This window comes from Phymastichus coffea, unplaced genomic scaffold, assembly GCF_024137745.1.
Source record: "Phymastichus coffea isolate CEN01 unplaced genomic scaffold, Cenicafe_Pcof_1.1 PCOF00061, whole genome shotgun sequence".
NCBI lineage: Eukaryota > Metazoa > Arthropoda > Insecta > Hymenoptera > Eulophidae > Phymastichus > Phymastichus coffea.
Genome location: NW_026706872.1, coordinates 491224 through 512500, shown reverse-complemented (window position 1 = coordinate 512500; position 21277 = coordinate 491224). Strand labels below are relative to the sequence as shown.

At 50.6% G+C, this 21277-nt stretch overlaps 1 protein-coding gene across 1 annotated transcript in view; it reads left to right on the top strand.

Moving 5' to 3' along the window:
- LOC131666795 (ecdysone receptor-like) overlaps positions 1-21277 on the top strand; it is a 47022-nt gene that overhangs the window by 2781 nt on the left and 22964 nt on the right. The window contains exon 2 of the mRNA XM_058939723.1: positions 11213-11906. The gene's annotated coding sequence lies outside the window, so the exon portion shown is untranslated. The remainder of the gene's footprint in view (positions 1-11212; positions 11907-21277) is intronic.

Below are 21277 nucleotides of genomic sequence, written 5' to 3'. Positions count from 1 at the left end.
TATATCTATAACAATCAATTTCGTATTCTTGGGTTGTAAAAAATTGAACTCCATATTGTACGATTTTTTTCTTCGAGCTGCCAGATAATGTTCTGAGATAACGAAGAGAGAGAGAGAGAGAGAGAGAGAGAGAGAGAGAGAGAGAGAGAGAGAGAGAGAGAGAGAGAGAAATACATTACGGAGGATTCCCGTAAAGTCTACACACTAACTGATAAGCGCACGACTTGAATTATCGATGCGCACTTGTACGGCCTCCAATGTCGTTGCATCTCTCTCTCTCTCTCTCTCTCTCTCGCCAACGCGAGTGTAGTAGTTTTTTACAATGAGAACAAAAATAGACATTCGATGACTCGTCGACGTCGACTCTATCTATATATAATAACCTAATTTTTTTGCCGGTTGCAGCTGATTAATATAGTATGCGTGAATGGAGCAATGCATTTTTACGGAGGGGAAATGGCAAATATTGACGTGTGTGGGTATTCGAGAGATTAAAATGTTAATTCGCACGTCGTGGATGGCGCAATCGGTCTTTGAACTGCATGCTCTATTGTTGCAGGAATATTAAGAAATTCAATGAGCTACGTGTACATATGCTAATCTATACAGCCGCAGTGCACGACAGCTGATAATGGCGATGCGCGAAATGTTGATGAGAAAAAGCGCGCTTGTATTGTTGCATTATTGAATTCTCTTTTTCTTACTTACCCGTCTGACGCGCGACGGGGGTCAGGCAAAAACTTGGATTTTATCAAATGTTCGTTCGGCGGCACTTTAATTAATGGACTGCATTTATTAACATTTTCGCAATTACGCAAAACGATTGATATACTCAATATTAATTAGGAACACGAATGATACAGAATAAACATGTTTCTATTTTTCATTCAGTTATAACTGCGTCTCTATAACGATCTAGCAACAGAATCGATTCTCAAAGGTCAAAGGCTTGTAAACAAAATAGCCACTTATAAAAAGTTAGTGTGCTCGTCGTTAACCCTCCATTATATTCCTGGTAAGATGGAGTGTATTGGGAAAATTAAGATTGTTAAATTTAATGAGCCTGTGAAAAAAAATAGAGAAACCAAAAGAGCTACGCAGATGAGTTCCACATATCAGATTATTTTTTCTATGACAAAAGAAATGGATTAATCTAAGTATGATGGTTGCAAGTGATCAAACCGGCGAAACTTTGCAATTAAAAATCTGAAGAAATGTGCAGCGACAGCAGCTGAAAACATTCCGCAAGTAGCGATTTCTCCGAACAAGAAAGTGTGAAAACGCCAACAACACGCTGGAATGCTGCGGCGATTATTAGCATAAACCCGCAAATTTTGCACGCTACTTTGTATCTGTGATCGTGAATGCAGGCTCAGGGGTCGACCGCCGCGGCATGTAGCGATGACCGATGCTCCTTTGACCCTCGAGTTTCAAACAATCGGCTCTCGCTACTGTTGCTACACGGAAAAGGGAAAGCCCGATTGGCGAATCCTCCACAGGCAAGATTTAACTACTCGCCGTGGCTACAAATCACAGCTAATCTATCCACCGACGTCCGACAAATATAAGAACAAGCCGGTAGGTCTGCGTCGCGTAAACAAACGGCGAAGGCACGTTGAGAATATGTTGACTCTGCATTGCACGTTCCGACGACTGGCGTTTGTGGAAGGCGGGCCAGGCAAGTCAATTTTTGGCCGGCCCTCGTCCGTGAACCCGATTCTATAGTGACAGCAGGAGAGAGCAGCAAACGAGCGCAGACGCGAACTTGATTGTTCGCTACAAATTGGCAGCACTCGCGTGCTCACGTGCTCGCGAATTGGCGTGCTAATTAGGACGTATCACTTTCACCTGGCGCGAGATTTCGGCATTTCTCAGCGTAATTTCCTCCAGCTAATAGAAATTCACGAGGTTTCTCCAGGCGGCAAGCCGATTTCCTTCTTTTGTCGCTGTCTCGGCTCTGAGCTCGCAGCGCCGCGGGCTTTTGGCCTCGCGCACGCTCTCTCCTCTCTCTCTCTCTCTCTCTCCTCTCTTCTCTCTCCTCTCTCCTCTCTCTCTCTCTCTCTCCTCTCTCTCTCTCTCTCTCTCATCTCTCTCTCCTCTCTCTCTCTCTCTCTCTCTCCTTCTCTACCTCTCCGTTCGATTTCGACAGGTCGCCCGATAAGCATCAATGCGTTGACCTTGCCGCGAACCGCTTATCGGCTGGCGCGATAAGTGCAATATTCGAGGGCACACGAGCGTATAGGCGTTAGAGAAGGAAACGGGCGACGCAATAACAATTAGCATTGTCGAGCAGCTACTATCTGCCAAACAAAATATTGTTACAGACGCAATTAAAAGCTTATCGGTGCAGCCTATCGCCGAGGCAGAGAATTAATTCGGTGCCGCTGTACACAGACCGACACGTCAAGCCGTCGAAAATATATACGTCAGATAAGAGACATCATACGATACACTTGCACTCGTTTTTTGCGCGGAACAAAAAAAATGTACAACCGAGTCGCGCAGCAATCGCCCTTTTTTTCAATAGCGCTATTCAACGATTCCCGAGCTTGCTGCGCCTCCTTTTCATTTTCGCACAACGATCCTAACACCATTTCGGCGTTTAATGTCACAGACAGGCTCGCCAAGTGAGAACGGACGTGCCTGGCAGACTGCGAAAACAGTGATAAGCCACGATAAAGCCAACGCGCATACAAGTTGACAAGCCGCTGCTAGTTTTTCCTCCGTTCGCACAATCGCACAATCGCACAATCGCACAATCGCACAATCACAACGTTCAGACTCACCTTCGCATACGTATTTCTGATTTTTCGCCAATGAATATACGCCGTCAACTCTATTTTCCGGACAGCTTAGGAGGCTGATTTTATTTCACATACAGTCGATGTCTCCAATAAAGTCCAATTTATCAAAGAAAACCTTTTCTAACCCTGGCGTTTGATTGCTGGAACTACCCGAATAAAACTTAATTACCGATTCTCCAATTATCGGCTGATCGTCAATGAAAGCAAGGCACAAAGCACCGCATTGTCAGTGGCGTAAGCGCACGCGCGCAAAACGCGCGCAAAACGCGCGCAAAACGCGCGCGTTCGATAAAACAAGGATGATTTCTCAGGAATGAAAACGTGAGTTTAGAATAAAGGTCAATAGCTATTTAGCCGTTCTATATCGTCATCGTAGCTTACGCAACGATAAGTGACCAGTATTTCTGGCACGAATCGCGCGGTGCGAGCTATATACCTACTCCTCGGAAATTCTACGATGTCCTTGGGAGGGGCAAGCGAGCACGAGCAGCGAGCAGCGAGCAAAAGCGAGGTGAACGTGCGGCGCTTGTATACACGCCTCTATATTGCATGAGCGCCGAGACGACCTTTTAAGGCTTTGACATTTCTTTTTTCGGCGGGCATTTGCGCTACCGTTTCTCTTCTTCTTTTTATAATTACGAGATGGCTTTACTTTGATCCTGCTGCTCATACGATTCTGTCAATCGTACTGACGGAAAACGCAATTGGCGGGTCAAAAATATACATCGAGTTTGCCAGAAATTTGCTTTCTTTCGTTTCGAGCACAAGGCTGGAATTAAAATATGTTGGGGCGAAGAGTGTCGCGCGTAGCAGTGCGCTGGATAAAATGAAATGGCAGAATTTACATCTGAGAAACAAGTTTTCGTTCCGAAAATAAAATGAGCACAGTGAGAAGCGTATTTTCCAAACGAAAGAGTGGCGTTGATTTACGTCGCGCAGAAAAGCAGCTCCCTCGTAAATTTCATCAATCAAAACATCAGTGCCGGTGAATAATCAGCTCGCTTATAATATAATTAAAAGCCACGTTTCGCGCGAAATTTATAGCGGTGACAAGAAGTTTTCATTCGCGTCGACCTTGTCGCCGTGGTCGTCGTGGTCGTCGAGAGCTTGGTCCGCGGTCGACCTCGTCCTAATCACGCGGTGCATACATGCACAAGGTCGCGATAAAAAGCTCACGTTGCCGTCGTGAGAGAAAGTGCGACTGGTATTTATCCGAACCCATTCAATAGTCCTTGTCACTGAGGCGCCGGCAACTCGCAGATAATGCATCGAAGGGTAATTAATGAATTTAACGAGATGCTTTCCCTCCTCGTCGCATTATGCACATGTGCACATGTGTCTCCTTAATGAGCCTTCAATCTGTCCTTGCTGCCCTTTTCGCCTACTTGTCCATTGTGTGTGCGTGCCTGTGTGTTCAAGTAAGCAAATAAACAAGCATTTCAAGCCCGCTTGCTCGGAAAATTGAGTTTGACTACGTCGAGCCGCTTCGCGCTAATTGGCCCGAAGAAAGCCGATCTCGTAGAAAGTCATCGTCGCAATCAATCATCGCGCGAAGCGAACGCGTAATCGAGCTGCGGCCGTTTTCATTTGGCGAGAAAATTGATCGACGCGCGTGTGCATTTCTAAATTGAAAGGATTCAGCACCGAGGAGAGATGAAGAAGCGGCGTCGTTGGCGCGGCGCAGAATGCGTCGACCCGATGCAGAATATACATATCTGATTGTTTTCATTGCCCACTTTATGGGCTGTTTATTCAACGGGCATTCAACGACGTGTGCGCCCTCGCGCTCATCTGGATTTCCTGCCCAATAACGAGCCTCGTCGTCTCTTTCCCTCTGGTTGGGCTCGTCGATAGCAGCAGGCAGCAGCGCGGAGAAGAAGCGCGAAAAGAATCTTGTTTACTCCGAAAATCGGAGTTGCGGATACGTAGAGCCGAGTGGCAAGAAAGGAGTGTTGACAACAATTAAGGAGCGTGGTCATGATATAATGAAACTTGGTCACGTACGAAGCATTCTGCCGCTGCTCGTGAGTGGCGGCAGAACAGTGGCGTGACGTCAGCGAGCGCGAGAGAGAGCGTATCATTTTTAGCCGCGGCGGCGGCGGCGCACACACGTGAATGCAGAAGAACGCTGACTCGGCGGCGGCGGCGGCGGCGGCAGCGGGCGGCAGCGTGCGGCGGCGGGCGGCTGCAGTGGGGAAGCCAGTCAAGGAGCGGGGTCGACGTTTTCACCAACGGCGCCGGCCGCCAACGGGGAAAGCCTATATACCTCCGCTACCGAAGCGGTGTACCAGCCGGCTCGAAAACATCGGCCGCGCGCGGCGGCTGCACGCCGCGGAGCCAAGGCTTTTTTCGACCAAGTGGAAAAGCTACGTTGCCGTGTCTCCGCCTTCGTTGCGCCGCACTGTGCGAAGGCTCGCGCCTCTGCTTCGAGCTGCACGCGCATTTTTCGCTCGTCGGCGCCTCCGCGGACGTCGAGTTGGGCATTTCCGCACGGACAAGTCAAAGGGCGACGCACAGAAGGATGGGACGGCTGCGAAGCGACGCGCGCGGCGCTCTCGATTTGACGATATCTATTTTTGTTGCATGGACTTATCGCAAAAAACGACGAGGAAGCGTGGAAAATAACTGTTGGCCCGATTTAAAATCGCGCGCACGGCTCTCGCAGAATCTCTGCTCTGCTATGTGTTGGCCGCTCGTTGCATTTCACGACCGATTCTAAATCTGCTCTGCCGCTGGTATTCCAAGACTTTATTCTTATTTACAAAAGAATCATTTTTAAACGCGGCTCGACCATCGCTATTTTCGAGTGCAGCTTATTTATTGACGCTTGTGCTCGTGATCTGCCAATATTTCCGACAGAGCGCTCAGTTTTTTTATTTTTGACAACTGTGTCAGTGGAGCCCTCTCCCTCTCTCTCTGCAACTAACGACGAGTCCATTAAAAAGCCACGATACGCTTTCATTAGCTTAAATGCCGTGTAACTTGAATGGACTTCAATTGAGCGAATACTCGTGTACGCACGAGCAACAGATCGCTGATAAGTTGCGGAACACGCATGCAGTGGCGCGCAAAAGCGTACGGCCACAGCCCGGTTCCGCACCGGCGGATTGATTCGCCCGAAGAAAAGGATGAATCCGACAGAGGCTCGTTAGTCGGGCCTGCACGTGTGCATGGCCGCGCGCAGCGACAGCAGTCGATTCGGAGTAGGTGTGCCACGAGCATAGAGTCGCTAGACTTTAGACTCGTCGAGATAAATGAGCGCGGCGTACGCCGTTCTCCGTCACGTGCACGCCGCACGCCGTCAAGAGATTGCCTACCCACTGACACCGTGCGTATCCGAGCGCGCGATGCCCGATGCCAGAGCCGATGCGTGGGCATAAAGAGTGAAAAAGTGTAGCCTTCGCTACGGATAGTACTCTCGAGGGATCCGTTTGCGATTTCGAGAAAAAATCTTGCAGTGAGAAGCTACGAGGCTCGTCTTTCTCAAAGGCCAAGCGCAAAGATTTTTACGATCGCAGCTTTGTCTGTACCTATATTTTTCGAATCGCACACAACGAATCCGATGCATTATTCAAGGAGCACTATGCGTTTTGGCATCGATACGAGCATCGGCAAGCTGCGTACGAGCTTCCAGCAGATGCTTAATTGCTAGGCTGCTTTTTCAAAGTCTAGCGCGCAACAATGAACGAAATTGTTGATTTGTGGATGCCCCAGCTGGCGGTCTGCTGCTGGCTTTTTGTTGGTCTTTCGATTGCCGTGTGTGCTCAATGACGAACGATCGAAAGGGAATATTCGTTGACGATCGGTCAATGGGCAGCTTGCAATGAGCGCCTGCCATGATTAGTTTTAAGAAAATTTTCCTTTTCACGCAAAAACCTGGCTGCGAGGATCGTTGCGTAAGGCCTCGGCAGAATCGGTTGAATAACAAAAAAACATGGCGCATTGGCATGCGCGAACAAACGTACACACAGGCTGCGAGTTGGTGCGGCTTTGGGTCAGTAATCGCGTAAATATTCATCCGGGGAGGAGGGCTGGGGTCATTCAACGGAAGTAGCTGTGCCGTCGCACCGTCATTCCACTCGCTTTTATTGCTGTAGGTCAGTGTTGGTCGTCGTAGCTTCTGGCTGGATGTTTTCGAAAGAGGGGAGGACTACGCAAGGCGGTGGCTCGTGTGGACATCCGAGAAGAATCGATCATCGTCACTTCACTCCACATCGTGTGCGAATCAAGGTACAGGCTGATGTATTGCTGAACAAGGTCGCTCGGTGCAACTGGCTCAAGTTCAGTCATTACGGTATTGAATTACGATCCGACTCCTCCTTCTTCGCTTTGCTCCGAATCAGCTGACGTCTGCACTGTCAGAACGCAGCATCACCATCGTCATCGTCGATTTTCTACAAAACTTGTCGGCCTGCCGGCGTGCGATGGAAAGCTGATTCGTTTTCAGATTTACGTGCTCGTCATACTCGCGCGAAAGCGGATATTTCATAGACCGAACTTGAAACTCATTCGAATAACTAGGAGGAAAAGTTGAACGACCAACCTTCGTGAAAAAAATCAATGATATATCGGTAGGTAAACATTCATGTATAAACGAGATCTAGACACGAGATTGTAAAAGAGAGACTGTGATTACGTAAAATTGGAATACGTCGTGATATCAAAATGGGTTAATAAAATGCAACGCGTTGACTTTAATCGACTCCATTAACGTTATACACTGACTAAAAAGCCCGCAACAAGGAAAAAAACATTGAGTCGATTAAAAGCTGCACCTTATATACAAGTAGTCACAGAGCCACGTAAACATTCAACAAATCTGTTTATATATAAACGGCAACTATACATAAACCGATAAAGTGCTAATTACAAGATCTTGGATATGAACGACTAACGAGAGAAAAACAATCCGTTGCAAGTCGGCAAAAAAGTTGGAAGTGTTCAACCTCGCGCGCGCGAAAAAGCACTTTGTACTTTATAGAGCGAGAATATCACACGAAATATATATGCATTGGTGTTGCGAAAAAAGAGGAGAGTCGCGCTTGCAATTCAAATGTCCTCTCTCTCTCTCTCTCTCTCTCTCTCTCATGAACGTGAGGCAATATACGAGAATCGCATATTAAGCGCGTTATCTGCAGCGTGGAACGATAGCAATTGCTGTTTATTTTTATTCAACGCAGAGCAGCAGCGACAGAGAAAAACTTGAACAAGGTTAGCGTACGTGTATCTAAGCAGCATCGACGAGAAGGAGGAGGCTCTTATCTCTCGTGGAAAAACTCGATATAGGTTATTAGATCTCTTTCTGCCGCTTATTTCAAGTCTTTTTTTTTTTATTCGAGCGAATCCGCCGAAATATTATTCCGCCGAAAACAGCACAGCTGCCAATCAAATGCGTCGTTCGATTCCATGCTGTTACTATTTTTAACTGCGTACACGTTCATTCCTTATTGAATTCGTTTACTCGTCATCAAGCTAAACAGACAGTTTACCTCCATTGCATACTATATATTTCTTCTATATCTGTAGAGAATTCAATCGTTTCTTATGACACACACACACACATCCATGGTCGAACATCGGAACATTAGTCTGCAATGGCGGAACAATAACTGCAAGTTTCCCACGATGATGCCGACGAAATAGTAGCGAAACGAAATTAAAGTCATTCTTCTTGGTCGGAGACCCGTCGAAAAAGAAAGAAATCGAGGGTTCGCTTCCAAAAACAATAGGCGCTCCGCATCCTCCTGCGCAGTTTGCGTCCGAGACACGTTTTCAGCATCTGTCCGGAAGTATAACAGTACTTTGCATCTCGTTCGACAACGGCTTTTCAACTTCTTTTTACGCATAAAAATTTGTTGGAAGCCGCAATTACGTACGGCAGAGAGGACATATGCACGAGCAAGAGAAAAAATCAGCCGCAAGGGTTGTACACGTATGGAAAAAGAAGCACACCTGTGTACGTGCGACGACGATAAGACTATATAGCTTGCGGGCTATGTGAACCAGTTCTCCTATATGCCTTGCATTGAGTTCGGACGCCGCATATGTATTTAATTGCAGCCTTTTACTAACCAGCCAGGCATTTATTCTTCTTTTATTCCCTCTCTCTCTCTCTCTCTCTCTCTCTCTCTCTCTCTCTCGCGCGCGCGCGCGTGCGTGCGCCGAGTTGCGCAGTTTTGCGTATGCATTATTTATTATTTCGTTCGTCAGAGTGTAAAAGTCGGCGTGTGTGCGCTCGCTTGCAAATGATAAATAGGACGGATAATTGCTAATGCGATTTGCGGGCTCAAGAGAGCTTATAAAACCAAGAAGGAATACGAGCTTCATGCGTACAATACGCTTTTTCATTGCTCGACGATTACGTACGAAGCTCTTGAAAATCATGCACTTTCTTTAATGAAACTCCATTCGTTGGCTGGCCGCACCTGAATGGCGTGCGTCGCTCAAGTATCTGCAAAATGTGTTTTAATAAAGGCGAGAATGCAATAAGTAGGTGGAAGGAGGTGTGGTAAAAGTTCGTACACACACGCGTGCGCGCACCATAGTCCGTGGCTTGGCGCCGTCGCCGTGGTCGTCGGGCATTGACATAATGCGGGCGTTGGAGCGCGATAAACACAGCGCGAGCAAGGTTACGAGAGCTTGAAAACGCGCCTCTCCTCGATTAAACGTCAAATAGTTTTGGACGGTTCTAGCTTATTTGCTCTGCGCCGATATCGCGACAGATAAAAGGAGGGAAGAAGCACGCTTGGGTTTGGTAATCGTGGTGTACGGCGATAGTGCTTGGAATTGCCTTGGGATGTCGTCAAGCTGACTTTCTTTTCTCGCGCACGCGCCACTCTCGTAATATACTTATGCTGCACACACGTTGGCGTAGGTCTGGGCTGTTGGCGCTGCTCTCCCTTCGCTCTTCGTTGCTCGCTCGTCGTGCACGCGAGACTGCGCACGGCTGTAAAGGGTTTCACTGGTGTGCGTCTACGTGTGCGTGTACGTCTGCGTGTATGCCCTTCGTGACACGCATTAGCCGTGGGAAGTCAGTCGTACGCGTGCCCGTGTGTTAGTGTGCGCGCGCGCGCGTGCGTGCGCGTGTGTGTGTGTACCTGAAGGAAAGAAGCAGGGGAACTGCCAGACCGAGAAAGAGAGAGAGAGAGAGAGAGAGAGAGAGAGAGACACACACACACACACAGAGTCCAACAGTGTATGAGCATGTGTACGCTAGTTCGCAAGGTGGAAATTAAAAATACATGTCCCGCTACGTTTTAAAGCCGAGACTCTCTCTTCGCTCAGGGCCTATGGAATTTTGAATGCCACGTTCCCTCGCTCTATCTATCTTCTTTCTTTCTCTCTTCTTTTTCTGCTGAGAATTTCTTTTATTTTTTTGTTATTTTGATACACTGCTATCAGCGTGACCGACGTTCAATCATATGTCATTGTTGGTTGAGAATAATTCTTTTAATTGTTTTTGAAAAGGTGCTATTTACGGATAGACGTGAGCTTGCAATGATTTTTCAAACGAAAATTCTAAATCGAAGAACAACATTTCTCATTTGGAGAAAAATGTATTTGATTGAATAGAAATTAAGCGAAGTATGCAGCTTGTTTGGTACGTAAGAGCAATTTGAACGCGCGATAAATTGTTCTGTCAATAATCTTTAGTTTCGGAGAAAAAATTGGCATCGTTGTAAGTTCCAACCAAGTCAGAATGTTGAACGAATTGCCAATACGATATGCTGTACGAAACTTTAATCATGACCGTGGATTTGTACAAATGGTGAGAGCTGAGAAACCTTAAGATACACAGAGCAAAATCGTGTCCGCGAACCTGTGCAACAGCTAAAGTCGGCAAAAGAAAACTGGATCATTCGATCGGATTTATCGTTCGCGCGCGCGAGGGAGAGAGAGTGACGGGGGGAGGGGGCAGTCTGTTTATCAGAAAGACCCAGATTCCTGTCTATGGATTTATTGCTATCCGAATGAATGCTGCGCGACGAGAGCACTAGTTTCAATAATGAATTTCCGTGGTTTTTGAGGAAAAATCCGTGCGGTTTCTAATTGCCTTTGTCTCGGAGAAAATGATTGTTTAGATAGTTTGTTGCTGGCAGTTCTCTCCGAGCTGCATTCAGTCGTCTGGTTGTCAACTTTCCCTTATTTCCAGGCAAATCGTTGTCGAGTATACACTTGGTTGTGATCTCTTCCTCAACGAGATGAAAATATCTATGAATTTCCTCTTCTTATCGAGAGAGGAGGAAGAGACGAGAAGAACAGCAGTAACAACAAGAACTAGGCAACGAGTTGTCTTTGACGCGAGAATTTGGTCGTGCACTTACTCGGAAGCGTCGTAGCGTAGAACTATCTTGAGACTCGATTGAAAAGCCGTGTGATTGAAAGCTGTTTTTTCACGTCTGTTGCAGATGGTGTATGTAAAGTACTGTATAAAGTCAAACGCTCTACCTCAGTGCGATGTGGCTAAGCGGCGAGACGAGATCAGGTGATAAACAGCTATTCTGACCAGCAGAGAGTCGTGCAGGGAGCCTCGTGAAATAAACCAAAAAAGGGCCACGACAGACGACGCGCCAAGACGCAAAGAGAAAGGTCGGACAAAGAGCCTCTAGAAATATAGATTTAAGAAGTGGCTTTGGAAGCGCGGCACTTGCACCACAACAGAGACACAGCGGCAGCTGAAGCTTCGGAAAGCCGAATAAATACCTCGATACCTCGAGCGACAAACCTACAAGTACCTTCAAAACTGACCTACAATTATTCGCAGCGCAATAGTGCCTATAAGCTTTACAAAACCCATCCTCCCCCAAGGTGCATCCATATATAGCAGCAGCGGAAGAGCCATGTAATTGACAACAAGTATATCTCTATAACAAAGTATATATCGCATCCTCGTCTCAGCAATCAGATATATATATATATATATATATGTGTGTGTGTGTGTGTGTACCTGCAACAACAACAAAGGAATCTATATATTTATGATATATCGAACGACGAGAGAGAGAGAGAGAGAGAGAGAGAGGGAAGGAAGCTTAAGCGAAGCTGTACGTAACTAGATGTGCGCGCGCGTTACGCCGTACGCAAGCTTGGAGAAGCTGCAAGGTGAGACTCTTTTAAAATGGCCAATGTAAGCTGTGCCGTGGCAAAGCTCGGGCGCGTTCGGTCGAGAGAGGCTAGCGCGCGCTCATCGCGTCTGGAGCGATACCCATCGCCGTCGCTCAACTTTCCGCGCCGAGCCGGTACCTCGTCAGCCTTCTCCTCGCGCGGCCTGCACTCTACCTGCACTTTGCCTGCACTCCGCCTGCACCGGCAATTGCAAATGCCTATCTCTGGCGTCGCCGCTGCTACCGCGCTCTGGCCGCCAGGCTGCCGGCGACGCTGTTTTCTCCCGAGAACCGTCTTGCCGCTGCCGCTCTCTGCCCATGCTCATCCACGATAATTGACAGCGTTTGTTGTACGGGCATGATGCATTTTGCAAAGCCGTGGGAATGGACGCGCCGACGCTGCACTTTTCGACCGAAACCAGTCTAGCTGAGTTCAAACAGCGGCTTTTCCCTCTCATTTTTTCCTCGTTCTTCTCTCCGCTCACAGCAAGTTTTATGCTTGCTTATTTTTGTTTGAAATTTTTCCACGTTGCCGCGCGATACGGCGCGGCAAGACTCGCAGCACGGAGCCAGGAAAGGGTTCACTGGTCACTTTTACAAGTTTATACTCGGAGTGCGCAGTGAATCAACCGCGCGGATCGCGTTTCTTGGACGACTTTGCTGACATTTCTTCTTGCTGAATAAACTTCGTTCTTTCGTTATCTGAAGCACTCTTCCTTCGGTGAGATTCGCTCTTCGCGTTTCGCGTCAATCGAGTGAAGAGAAGGCTCACCTTGCACAGGCGGAAAACCAGCTCCCCCTTTCCAGACTAACGTCTCTACGCGGCTCGTATATGTAACAAAGTTGAGCAAAGTACCACCGACGTTGTCTTTTGGGCCCGAGCTCAAACTCTCCGTCGGACAACTTTTGACGAAAATGCGAAAATGTTAAAACGTTCTGCGCGAGGCAGGAAAGGGAGCGATTTACGAGGCCTTTTCTTTTTTTTCGCCAAGTCTATTTCCGCTGGCGCGTAATTACGCCTGGAGCACACACGCGCGCACCGACAGCCGTAGGAGCTGATTTATATCGACGACGACCTGCCCCACACTCAGTGTGTACGTGCATTCTCTCTCCCTTTGACTTTTTCTTGACTTTCGCCTCTCTACTCCGCGTGTCTACCGCTTTAATAAAGTACTTGGCCACTGTTGAGACAAGTCGTGGGGTTGTGTTTTTGTGCCCGACGTTGCGCACAGAGCAGTGTAAACAAAGTTGTAAAGGCGCGTTTTTCTCTCCTCTTGCGCGTTCCACTCTTTCTTCCTTTCTCATTGGCTGGAATTTGTTCAATCGTCGCTTTTTTATTTCCACGCACTCCCGTCAATTATCGTCCCGCTGAAATTCGCTTGTTTTTTTCGGCAAGTGATTTGTCGTTGGCTTTTCACGCGATTCTTAGAAAGGCGTTTTCACTGGAGAGCAGAGATGTCGGAATCAAAGCGACAGGGCAGTGGCAGTTTTCCCTCTCAAAGTTGACTAATGAAATTCCGAGTGCTATTCCGAGAAGTCACGCTCTTCTTCGCCTGATCAGTTCTTTTGGCTGATAACGAGATAAGCTATCAGATGTGCGTCGAACGGGACGGCTGAGTTTCATTGAAAAATTGCTGCGACGAAAAAGCAACTTTCCAACGACGGCCATAATAAAAAATAAGCATAATACCAACGCGACGGGAGAAACTTTGTACGCATACGAGATAAATTTGCACTTTATTTCTCTATGGATGTAACCTGGCGAAGCAGCAGTGCATTAGTTATGTTATACACGCGGCAGCTACTGGTAACGGTTGGAGAGAGTAGGAGGAGGAGGAGGAGGAGGTCGGTGTATTGATTTCGTAGCATAAATAGACCGCGGTCTCTATTATTCAAGCCAGTCTATATTTCCAGCTTACTTTCTTTCCTTTTTTTGTCTTGGACGACTTTGCTCGTGATAGCGCTACTACAAAATCATCTCCGTGTACTTTTAGGCCGCGTACTCGCGCGTTGGATAAAAAAAGAAGAGGTTAGCGCTCGTTTTATGAGTAACCTCAAGGTTTATCAATGAATTTACGGTGCCGGCGACCTGTGTTTACATAAACACTGTCGGCTCAGCGTGGTTTCATTGATCACGTTTCCGTTTGCTTGTCGTGGACACCGAAGTCGCGTCGCACCGTTATAATCACTATTGTTATCTGCTCGATTATTCAACGAAGCATTCTGAAAGCTTTTCAAAAAATCATCGTTCTTAGACGCTCCCCAAGAAGATTAACGTACGCACACTTGTTCGCAATTATAAATAGGTCGTCCACTTGATAAGAGTCATCGTGCAGTACACTTGTGTGCCGCAATATCATCAATCAATCTATTAATGAGCTCTCCATTGTCGTAAAGCCTCAGGCAGCTATGATGTACGGGCAAAGTCGCGTGCGCGATTGTTTGCCCACGTGATCTTCAATCGATACCTATGGGAAAATTTACGATTGAAACTTCTTTGCGGCTAAGTATAAGCAAATTTTCTTTGACTCGTAATGCTCGTCGAGTCGATCGAGCCCAAGTGAAATGACTGCAAGAAGAGCAGTTCCGACTTGAATTAATGGGTTTGGTGGAAGCCGCCAATGAGGTCGAGTAAAACCAGCGTTTGCACGCGTGTTTCGATCGCTACCATGAATATTCAGTCGATCGAGACTTCTCATTGGCAACGGGAAGAAAAGCGCAGCGCAAGAAAACTTTGGCGGTGGAAAAGTCATGGAAACGCAGTGGAATCGTTGCGCGCGAGTACATTCGTAATCGAGAATCAGGGAATCGAGGAAAACAAGAAGGAGCATAAGCATGAAACTGCATTCTACGTACGCTCGCGCGGCAATAAAAGACTAGATGTTTCGTCGTGGCAAGAAGGGCTCGAGAAAATAAGTTTGCTCGACGACGCGAGTCTCGCTACAGCCATTCGCGAGGCTTGCTCTTCGGGCACCTATCGATGCTTCCGTGGCTCGTTCTTTCGTTCATTGGCATTAACGAGGACTCGGCTTGCGCTCGTACTAAAACAACAAGCAGACGCAGCGTGGTCGGTGTAACCTTTACCTTATCTACATTACACGAACATGACTTCGCTAAGCTCCGAAGTAGATAAACCGAGCGAATAAACAATCCGGGATAATAAAAAAATTTTCCATTCTCGCGCGTATCTTGAGAAAACAGTCGGAAAAACGATAGCATTGGCCGATCGCCGCGTGCTCAGGCAAAATGCAATTGATTGTTCTGGAAGGATCGATAACGATAGGCGTTTTTCAAGTTCGAGCAAAAAACAGCGATAATCTGAGCGCATCATGGCCATCGAACGGAACACTCCTGCAGCAGCGTCATAAAAGTTTTCGACCTCGCCCAAATCAATCGGCAGCCACGCACACGCGCACACTTGACCTTGCGCCTGGTTTTCTTATCGGAGCGCAGTCTGACGACTCGCTTATCGTTTCGTATGCGCGTACAAATGTGTTTTCGCTTGGTTTTCGCCGAAGGAAGCACGTGCGCACATACCTATGGGTTCCACAGGCGCGGCCACCGGCAGCCGGACGCTCGCGATGATGCGGCGCTTTCGCTTGCGCTCGCGCTCGCTCGAGCATAATCTGTCTTGCCGGAGAGGAGAGTGGCGTGCGGACACGGCCCGGGCAGACGGCCCGCATGTCATGCATACTTGATCGCTCGATTTTCTCTCTCTCGCTCTCCGTATCCTGACGACACAGCGCTCGGCCGGACTGTAACGAGGTTGACGCGCTGCTCGCTCATTTATATACAGCTTATTTCTCTATCGCCGTATCACCTCTACCTCCACGGGTCCTCGGGTCCTCGGGTCCTCGGCCGACGTGCTGCGCTTCGGACGCCTTCCAGCGATTCCCGCGCGCGCCAGTCCTCGATTTGCATTTGTCTAGAGCATCTCCCGCTCGCGATGAAAAATGCTTACGCGAAAGTGCGAGGAGTGCCGATTGCACTGGTTGCACAGAGGTTGGCTGGCGGACCGCGCGGGCGACTGACCAGAAGAAGCGGCGGAGGGGGCCGCCTAACGACAGAGCCCGCGCGAAGCTAAAAAAAGAAGAAAGCAGGAGTAGGAGAGACGCGTTGGATGATCGGATTACACTGATTCGCCAAGTAGGCTACGCAGTGCAGCGCGCGAGCGATGCACCTTTGCAGGGGCTCTCGAGTCGTCGCTCTTGAACGTCTCCGCTCGCGCAGGCGCCGCTATTTTTAGCCCCGGCTCGAGGCTGCTGCTGCCGCGAACGCGTGCGCGCGCGCGCGTGCCGCCGCCGCCACCGCCGCCGCTGCAGGGTTGCGACGCAAGGGCGGCCAACTCGACGCCGCGCGTCCGCTCGGTCGGCGACGATCGGCCTTCGCTCCGGTGAGCGCGCGTGCACGGCGAGTCGCTCAGCCCCCGAGTACGCAGATCGGTCCGCGACGAGTTCTCCGCTTGATCGCGGCTCCCGTGCGGAGATAGTGCGCGCGGCGGATCGATCGGCAGTTCGCCGCCGAGATAGAGCAGAGCACCGGTCCGCCGCGCGAACGGGGCGCGATAAAGCGATAACGCCGACTCGCCGCCGATCGGTCGCCTGCGCGTCCGCGCGCAAGGTCGCTGGCCCGTCACCCTCGGCCCGGGCGCCCGGGCGCCCTGCCGAGCTGCGGGCCCTGCCTCGCGGTGCGAACTAGGTCGCGCGTCCGTTCGTTCGCCGGCTGCCGGTCGCCGTGGCGCGGGCATCGGCGCGAGCAGCAGGCTCAATGGACGGGGCGCGCGCTTCCTCGGGCGCCGCTCGGCTGGCTGTGGCTTCGCTCCACTTTGGCCCCGCGGGGGCAGGCGCGCATGTGCGCTGCAGCGAAACGCTGGCAGCGAATCGATCGCGCGCGACTGGCAGCGACCACCCCCACCATTGCAGCGCGCGCCGCCAGTCGGACGCGTAAACACGGGCGCGTCTAGCTGCCGCTGCCGCTCGCTCTCTCCCGCCCTCTCGCCCTCGGGCCTTCTTGACTCTCTCACCCGCGCGCTATCGATTTTCACTGCAGGCAAGGTCGACGTCGTCGCCGCGCCGTGTTTGCCTCTTTTCGTGCTCTCGTGCACGCGCCTTGTCGCGAGATTCTCAGATTCTTCGAGCAGCGGATCGAGCAAGATTGGGAAGCCTCGCGACTGTCGTAATCTTCGCGAAAGGGGAATCAGACGTAGCCGTACAAGACCGAGCGAGAGAGAGGCTTGGGCGGACTGCGAAACGACGAGCCGGTCAGTGGCCAGCTGCCGCGAGAATAACGTCTGTCGCGCGGCGGCAAAGTCTCGGCCACGAGAGCGCCGCGAAACTGGATCCAGGGTCGATCAATACGGCGCGCGCGAAAGCGAAAAGGGCGGGACAGAGAGAGCTTTTTTGCTCCCCGTGCCGCGGGCAGCCGAGAGCGCGGTGCAGTCGCGGGAGGTACGAGCCAGAAGAGGAAACTGGTTTGGTGCCAACCAGTCCGAAGAGGCGAAGAGGCGAAGAGACAGCCTGTTTCGCGAGCGCGGCGATGGGAACGCGCGGTGCAGGCAAAGTGGACGCGCGTAACGGAAAGAGTTACGGCGCCGCTCAATGAAACTCGCGTTGTCCCGGTTTCGGCGGCGGAGAGCAGGAGAGAAGCGACGCGGGCTCGTCGCGCCATCGCGCGGTGCGCGTCCGCCGCGCGTCTATTCGGCCGCGGCGCGCATCTATCGCGCATCAATTATTCGGGCAGCGCGCGAGGCGACACGCGCCGAGGCGCGCTCCGAAGGGACGTGCTTTTCGCGCAGTGCGACGATCAATAAATATAGCGATGCGCAGATGGGCGCAAAGTGCAAGCGCGCCCGACGGGAAGAGCGAGCGGCTTGGCGCGACTGGCGCGACTGGCGCGTGCGAGAGCGAGAGGGAGAAGGTCAGAATCGCAGGCGCACAGGTCAGCGAGAGAATGCGTAGAGTGCATCTAGGTCAATGCCTGGCCTCGCTCCAGGGTTCGCTATCCCGGCGCGCCGCTGCGGCGCGGCTATGCCACGAGCAGCCAGTCGTGCGGCGGCAGGACGTTCGCGAGAGAGCAGTGCTGCCAACGCGACGCGCGCGCACGCGGAGCTTTCGCCGGCGCGGCGCCAGCCACGGGCGCGAGCTTTAACTAGGCCATCGGATCGATCCTCCGTGCACCGCGCCGAGCACACTGCTACCAACCTGCGCTCTTCCGTAGCCCGCGTGCAGCCCGCGATGCCATCGATGCCGTCCAACGCGCGCGATAAGCCTCCGATCGCGCCCCTCGTCGATTGCCGCGCCGTGCTCTCGCTGCGAAGCTCGGAGCTTCGGAGCTTTCGCGCGGCTTGCCAGCGGCGTTCTTCGCACTTGATTGGCGGCGTGCACCAGTCGATCCTCGCCGGCTTATTTTCGGCCGCGCGGTATATGCAGGCGCAGAGTTGAATATCCCGTCGGCGGATTGATTAGCTCGCTCGAGTACGACCGAGCCATTGTTTATTTACGGCCACATCGACATCTACAGACCTCCCATACGCATCTTCTTTCCTGCGAGAGACTAGATCGAAGATAAACATCCCTCGTTCTCGATTAGCCGTTTAATTTTAGATCCGCGCGAGATGTATTTCGGTACGATTGTTCTCTTGTTATTTCGCGGAGCCGGCCGGGGGAGGGGGGCTGATATACAGACCTCACGATGACTCCGGATACCAGTGTCGCGACAAGCCAATTTCCGTTCGGGGTTCCGAGATGCAACAGTGAAAGGATTGTAATTGTGATGCAGCTATCCGTGCACTGCTCAGTGAAACCGACTGACAGCCAATCAGAGATAAGAATTAGGAGCAAGCGCCGGTTGGACTTTGGCGCGCATGCCGGGAAAGTTAATTTTCGTGCTTTTCTTGTGATTGCAAACGAACGAAATGAATTGACGCAAGCCGAAATAAAAAGTGAATTAATGATTAATCGATGGACAAACGCAGGAGCGCAGCAGCCTATAAAAAGCTCCGACAACATAGACGTCCGACGGAGAAGGAGGGAGCTGCTCGTAAGTCCCTCGCGGAGGAATCAGGCGGAAGCGAGTAGCGCGCATAATTAACGCACCGAGAGAGACTTGCGCGCGGCGTGCGATCAATGCAACAAGAAGACGACGCGAAGAGCGCAAAGAGAGTTAGAGTTTGAAGTCATGTGTGCGAGCGAGTGTGGGTTGGGTCAGGGTTACGTTGCCGTTGCTCTTTCTTCCGCTGTGCTGCAGTTTCTCTCCCTCTCTTTCTCTCGTTCTCCTGCACGCGTGTGCCGCGCGCACGAGCACAACTGCACAACTGCACAACTGCACGGCGTATACCCCGTCGTTTTTCTCTGTAGCTCGCTGTCGGAGAAACACTGCTGCGCAAAGAAAGCGGGCGCAGCGAGGCAAGTTTATCGCAAGTCGTAAGAGCGAAACGCTTTAACTTGGGGGCTCTCATGATTGATAGATATTGTTGTTGCCGCTGTAAGTATCCGTGCGCGAGTCGTCCTCTTCGAATTAGGCCCCGCGATTGCCTGCTTGGCGCGCCACGGCGTGCAGTTCCGACGAAGGGCCGATTAGATTAACAAACGAGAGGCCTTGACTACTTCGTGGACGTCAACGTCAGCGAAAAATGCTCGAGATGAATCCGTCGATCATCGATGCCGCGCGGTAAGTGCCGTGCGCGCGGATGATCGTTGTACTGCGCGAGTCGGAGCGCCGATCGAAACCAAAGCCAATCGGCATATACTCGCGTCGCGCGAGCACACAGCCGCACGACGAGGCAGCACGACAATGACCGATAAACGCACACAGAGTCAAGCCGTCGGCGCAACCACTTTGCGCGCGCCCAAAGTTTAGCCGCGCACACGTGGACGCGCCGTGTGAATCATCGACCCGCTCACCGACGCTCGTACATACACGCACACACCTGTCGCGCTCGTCTCGCTCGTTTATTTCGCCAGGCAGTGCTATACTACTTTAACGGCGCGGGTGAAATCGATTGTCGCAACTACTAGCTGGTGCCGCAATTGAGCCACGCAGAGAGTTTGTTGCGGAGTCACGAACCTGCCTTCCTACTCTTTTTTTCGTGCGCGACAACGACAATTCTTTCTCTTTGGATAGGCGAAGAGTTATGTGCTCGATATAATAGAGTTTTTTTTCGAAAGAACAGAAACAAGCCGAAAGTGTACGTACTACAAAATGTAATCATAGTTGATGGAGTAGAGTGTTAGTCATGAAAAGTAATGCCCTTTAATGGAACACCTGCTGTTCGTCAGGGAGAAAACAATGGGATTGTCATGTCGCTCCTAAATTTCAATCGTTTCGATCATGGCACACCGCTCGACGACCACACGGAAATGCTCGGGTGGTCCTCTCCTTCTCCTCGAATCGTCGAACGAACCCTCGACAAATATTCCGTCAGCTGGCTGAAAAGTACCAGCTTGCTCGTTTAATCATTCCTTGCGGATAGCGGGCACTGTCTGCATGCCTTTTCGCGAAAAAGAAACTATCGCTTGTTTCCACGCGCGCGCGATGACGAAACCCACGCGTACGAATACTCGAATAAGTAGTCGCATCACCCAAAACAATAATACCACGGCATTTGCATATGACCGTGTAGGAGACGATTGCGAAACGGCCGCTCACGAAAAACCACAATTAGGCTCTGAATATAGTCAATTAGCGCCTTTCTGGCTTGCTCGCAATTCTCACATGACTTGTGGCGGCGTCCTTTCTTTGCTCCACGAGCGTGTTTCTATCGATAAATTCCAACTGCCGCAAATGTTTTTGTCTGCTCAGCAGCCGCGTCCAAGAGCGATTTACGAGCATCGAAAAGTGTCCAATCTACGATACAGACGAAAGTTTCAAGTTGGTTTCTTTGCTCTCTCTCCCTGCCTCGATAAACAATGCCGAAAAGTACGCTCGTCTAATCTTCAAAACAACGTGACTCAATCAAATAGAAATTGACGTAACGCAAGAGATTCTAGCGGAGCACTATGGCCTCGGCTTGACGTGCCGTTAGCCACGTGGAGTTTGGTCCGTACGTATAGTCTGAGAATCGGGCAGCGTGAACCGTGAAAGGAGAACGGCGCGTGTAGTCAGTGCCCAAAGAGAAACCGAGTAAACAACGACTCTCGATTTGACATTCGGTAGGCCCCGCATTAAAAAAGAGAAGTGGGGCTCTCGGTTCTCTTTTTCGGCTTCTGTACCGTTAGCCAGGCAGGTACTCCGGGGCAAGAAGTAGTGTGTCCACGACTGCGCGCCGGCAAACGTATCGTCGAGCCGTTTTCCGTTTGGCGTTTTGTATTTGCACGCGTGCACAGTAGCGCAGAGTCGACGCGCTCGCTCGACCGGCGTCTTTCGTTCCCC